This window comes from Diceros bicornis, chromosome 22 (genome assembly GCF_020826845.1).
Source record: "Diceros bicornis minor isolate mBicDic1 chromosome 22, mDicBic1.mat.cur, whole genome shotgun sequence".
NCBI lineage: Eukaryota > Metazoa > Chordata > Mammalia > Perissodactyla > Rhinocerotidae > Diceros > Diceros bicornis.
Genome location: NC_080761.1, coordinates 31,009,719 through 31,015,828, shown reverse-complemented (window position 1 = coordinate 31,015,828; position 6,110 = coordinate 31,009,719).

Sequence of the window (6,110 nt, the reverse complement as noted above, 5' to 3'; positions counted from 1 at the left end):
TTAAAATGAGAGTAATACTGTTTTTTTAAATTTTCACTGAGAACGCATTTAAATCTTCAGGCTGATGCGACTGAGGGGAACATGAATAAAACTTTTCTTTGATTTTCCTTTGTCTCACCTCAGTCAGACCTGTTCTGCACAGGGAAGGCTGTTTACTAAGGCTGTGCCAAATCCCATCGGTCCTCATTCTCACCTCTGCTGCATCTCAGGAAGCCACATTCCAGCCTTCAGTCAACACTGATACTGGTAAGGAACACTCAGCAGGAAGCTTCAGCAATTCTGATGCAACTCGGAAGGATTTCTTGGCAAGGGCTGGCTCATTGGAACGTGGTCCATTAGGCAGGAGAGTCAGCAGTAGTTGTAGAATTGGAAGCACTTCAGAGCTGGAAAGGTCCATAGGGATGGCCTCTCTAACTCCCTCACATCACAGATGGGGTAACTGATGAGAATGTTATGTGACCCTCTGCAGGAATTTCACGTTCCATTGCCCTTCCCCCATGTCAAGCCTTACCAGCTTCTGCTGCTCTTGCCAAGAAGAGTGCCAACCCTCCCAGCCCCGTAAGCAAATTGGGCTTCACATTTCACCTTACTTCCAGTTGATTTGGGTAATATTTGAAAAAGCTTATTGTTGAGCAGTATGGTCTTCAGCACGACAAGGTCCTTAGAAATTGTAAGATTGAAGATGAAGATGATGATGGTGATGATAAAGAAGATCAGAATACTAATAATAGTAGCAGCTCCCACTTTTTGAGCTGGGTGATATGCTAAATACTTTATATACATTCTCTCACTGAATGCTTACCGTCACTCTTAAGAAATAGGTATTATTATTCCCATTGTACTGATAGAGAAACTGAGTTTCAAATGTCAAGAGACACACGCCAAGTCACAAAGTTATTAAGTGGTAGATGGAAGCTTCGCACCCAGATCATCTCTCCTTACATTTTTTCAGCTGCTGCTCAATATCTACTTTCTCACCTCAGAAGGGAGGGGGTTCAGGTGTGCAAGGGGCTGGGCCTTACTGGGCTAGAAGAGTATTTCTACCTTAGTTTTCTGTAACTGGTTCCCATTGGCCCCTCACCTCCTTAGAGATCCCAGGCATTTTCTATTGCCGGGGGAAAAACTTGGCAAGCCAAACATCTTAAATTCTGAAAATATCAGTCTCTTATTTGGGGGGCACGGGGGTGGGGAAAAAACCTAGAAGCAGAAGGAAGCCTAGAGAGTCAGTGTTGAGGAAAATCAAGTGAACCACATTTCCCATCCTATTCATTTTCTAACCCATTTAAATGGGATTCTAATTGCATAAAACAACTAATTTTGTTCATTAAGTTTCTCAGGATAATGGCATTGTTGTTGAACAGCCATATTAAAGATGAAACATAATCTCTCTTGACTCCATTTCCTTTGACAAAATAAAGTTCAGCTACTAATGAGCTCACAGTACAAGGTCTCTTTTATAAATGGCAACAAAGGGTGCAAATTCATGAACAGCAGCTTCTATTATCATCAACACCATTTCTTTTGTTACCACAACACCCAGAAATGATTATGGGGCCCTTTTTCTCATTATAGCTTTGATTTTGGGGGTGGGGAGTGGGGAGAAAGCATGAAGTAAGTAGCTTCATAATCATATCACAATGAAGTCACACATTGAGAGCCCACAGTGGGTGGCCTCAAAGCCTTGATGCAGGAAATTCAATGGACTAAGCAGACATTTCAACTTCCAGCCTTGCAGGCCTCAGACAATCCTTCCCCTCAAGTCCAAATCTCTGTTTCAGGTTAAACAAGAAATGTTTCTCCTGGGGCTGGCTTGGTGGCGTAGTGGTTAAGTTCGCATGCTCCGCTTCGGCAGCCCAGGGTTCGTGGGTTTGGATCCTGAGCGTGGACCTACACGCCACTCATCAAGCCATGCTGCGGTGGTGGCCCACATATAAAATAGAGGAAGATGGGCAGAGACGTTAGTTCAGTGATAATCTTCCTCAAGCTAAAAGAGGAAGATTGGCAATAGATATTAGCTCAGGGCTGATCTTCCTCACCAAAAAAAAAAAGAAATGTTTCTCCTCTACCTAGGTGGCCTATCCCATGCCTTTCTGTAGCCTCAGGGAACAACCTGTTTGCTCTCTAGAGTCAGAGAAGCAAGGAGCAGCCTGTCTGGGGATCATGAGTTGGCTTTGGTGAATGAGCCTTCCCACCCTCTGGTGACACCTGGCTCTTCCCATGGGCAGACACCAGAATGGCCACGATGCCACCATTTCCCTCCCCAGGGCCCTGCTGTGTTCACAGTTAACCTTAGTTGGCAGAGTACCTGCCCCTGGTCACAGCTCTGTGACTTTCAAGCCTGGTAATATTAATTTAGTGCCCGAAGCTAAGACAAATGCCATCAGTCCTCAGCCCAGTGAGATCCTAAGTCTGAGTGGCATTCGACCAAGCTCACTGAGGTCCTGCTATGTGCAGGGATCACAGGGAATATGGACATGAGTAAGGCCCTATGTGGCAGGGGGTGAGCAGTGGGTATAAAATTCCCTCCCTTATCCTGAATCCTTGGGGTTAGATTTACCTTGTGTGCTTAGAATTTTTAAGATTTTAGAAAGGTAATTTCATACCTAATATCATATATTATCTAACACCCCACATGAATATTCTATAGGGATATGTTTGAATATTCATTCTAAACATAAATACGATAAAGATAAAGAAAAGAGATAAAGAATATAAACTGCCTCACATCAGTTCAAGTCAGGTCAAGTTTGCTTCTAAATGATTTATGAGTTATAAAAATATTCTGGGAGCAAAAGATCACCCACCACACAGAGGAGAAGACTCCCAAGAGAGAAAGGGAAGAGGACTGGGTCATCCATACTGTTCCTGGAAGGGCCCGAGGTATGGTGCACTGAGAGAACTGACCTCTACTGGAACCCTTGGGACGCCTACCGGTAGGTGTGAGAGGCCCATCGCTGAGTGTGGGGCTGGGGATTCATCTTTCTCCAAAGAGCTGCTGCAAGAGGGCTGTGCTCCAGGGTTCCTGGTGCTGCTGGAGCTGAGGGCCATGCACCCCCACAGTCTCCGGGGCCTGGCATTCAAGGGCAGCTCTGTGGCCTGGATGTGCCTTCCTCCTTTGTTGTCTGTCTTCCACTGAAAAGACCCACCATGACCACCACCACAATCACAAACCTGGCCAAATCCACAGGAGGCAAGTCTCCATTTGGCCAAGTGTACAGTCTTTTCAAACGGTGAGTATATTAAATAATATGTTCAGAAGAATTCTTCACACTCAAGAATATAGTCTCATGAAAAGACTCTCCTTATGCCTCTCAGTGTCCAGAAGCTGCAGCAGAAACAAATTGAGTATTTTTTAAAATGCTGTAATATATGAAGACAGAATGAAAACTGTATAATCAAAACAAAATATTTAATTCTGGAATTAAATAGTGGTGATGGCTGCACAATCTTGTGAATATACTAAAAACCTCTGGGTTGTACATTTTAAAAAGGTGTAATTTATGACACACGGATTATCAACTTTAAAAAACTAAATAGTTAAAAGAAACAATTCAGTGAAATGACTTTCATCTCCACGACCCCCATGACCACACCCTAAACCTTAATCAACACTTGGATCTCAACTATAGAAATCTTAACTATTCCATCCCACAGACCACTCTGCTGATCTTGAAAGCCTTCTCTCACCCTCCCTCCTGCTAAATCTGCTTAGCAGTTGTCTTAGTTTCCCATTGATGCTGTAACACATTACCACAAGCTCAGTGGCTTAAAATAACACAAATGTATTTTCTTACCATTCTGGAGGCCAGAACTCTGAAATCAGTTTCACTGGGCTAAAGTCAAAGCGTCAGCAGGGCTGGTCCCTTATAGAGGCTTTAGAGGGAGAATCTATTTCCTTGCCTTTCCCACCTTCTGGAAGCCACCTGCATTCCTTGGCTTCTGGCCCCACTTCTACCTTCAAAGGAGATCCCTTCTACTACTGCTTCCATCATCTCATCTCCTTCTTTGTCTCTGACCCTCCTGCCTCCCCCTTTTGAAGACACTTGTGATTACATTGAGCCCATCTAGGATAATCTCCCCATCTCAAGATCCTTAACTTAACAGCAACTACAAAGTCCCTTTTGCCATGTAAGGTAACATACCCACAGGTTCTGCGGATTAGGCCGTGGACATCTTTAGGGGAGGAGGGCATTATTTAGTCTTTTATAGCCATCCACTTCCTAGATCCCTCTATTTTCTCCCAGTCAATCCCCTCTTGACATGAACTACCTTCCTTATTCAACCCAGACTAATAAGTAGAAAGAAACTATTCTCTTTCTAGTATCTTCAGTTCTCTTACACCCTTTTCCATACACCAAACCCACCTGGAAAGCCCCTTCCTGAAATAATTCTATAATCTGCCTTCTCTGCTCTTATAATCAGGAATTCAGTCTTCATGGATGAAATCTCCCTTCTCTTGTGGAAGGACAACCATTCCGCTCTCAGTGCCCTCTGCTCTCAGTGCCCTTTCCTCTGTTCAGGGTTCCTCCATCAATTATTCTCTTTAGATCTTCAGTCTCTGACTTTGAACTAGACCCTTGCCCTTAGCAATAAATCTTTTCTCTCATCTAAAAGCAAAAGTGAGGACGTCTCATTCTGGGCGAGGTGGAGTAGGCTTAGTTCTCCCTGCTCCTCTTGGCTAAGTCTAATTAAAAACCATAGACATACAACAAGCAATCATCAGAGGACCATGAAATATTGAGAGAGGCAAGCAGACGAGTTGGGGACTTCAGGACTTTGGGAACTACACAGGATGAGTTCTCTGGGTTTTCTTTTTGTCTCCCATACGTCCTGGACTTGGAACTGGAGAAGACTGCAAATCGGAACCACCAAAAGGCACAGAAAAAAAAATTTAAAGTCCCAAGAAAAGCCTGCTCTCTCTAGCAAAGGACCCAGAGAGGAGCAGCATAGCAGCACAAAAACAATACTCTACCCCAATCAAACATAATGAATGGTCCCTGCCTGTACAGTCTCAGCAGAGACCAAGTGGGGAGCTTGGATGTCTGCCCCTCACTTGGTGGCAGCAAGTGAGCCACGGTGGTGCTTCCCTCCTCCCCATTCCCAGCGTTGTGTTGGTAAAGACCAAGTGGGGAGTCTGGACTTTGACACCTGCCCCCCGATTTAGCATCAGCCAGAGTTCCTGGGTGGCATTTCTCTCCCTGCCAGCATGCTCTCAGTGGTGACTGAGTGGGATTTCCAACAGTGGGAGGCAGCATCCATCCTTTTCCCAACTAGAGAATGGAAGGAGGATCTTGGAGAGCAGGGAGCTAGAGAAAGGAATTCTTTACACCTGCACAGGAACTCGCTGACCAACTCACACACGAAATTGACCTACATTAACTCACCAGAAAGTCTGAGAACTGAACTGAAGTGTGGGATACCACCCAGGTTTGCAGAGTGGTCTCCAGGTAGCACACAAAGCAATCAGAAAAGCAGAGTAAGAGTTCTGAAAACTACATTGTCATTGGAACTACAGCCCACAAAAGTAGGCCAGGGCCTGAGCACTAAATCAAAACAGGGTGACTGCCTGCTAAAAGGGAGGATTTAAATAGAATCCAAGGTCTTTTAACATAATATCCAAAATGTCCAGGTTACAACAAATCACTTGTCATACCAAGAACGAGGAAAATCACAACTTGAATAAGAAAAGACAATCAACAGACATCAATACCAAAATGAGTTAGATGTTGGAATTATCTGACAAAGATTTTAAAGTAGCCATCAGAAAAATGCATCAATGAACAATTATGAACTCTTGAAACAACGAAAAAATAGAAAATTTCAGCAAAGAAATAGACGATATAAAAAAGAATGAAATGGGAATTACAGAACTGAAAAATACAAAAATTAAAAACCCACTCACTGGGCTCAATAATAGTTTGGTGATGAAAGAGGACAGAATCAGCGAACTTGAGGACAGAGCAATAGAATTTACCCAATCTGAACAGAGAGAAAACAGACTTAAATCAGGGACCCTTGTAATAACAACAAAAGACCCAACATTTCTGTCACTGAAGTCCCAGAAGGAGAGAAGAAAGAGTGTGGGGTTAAAAAAACATTCCAAGAAATAA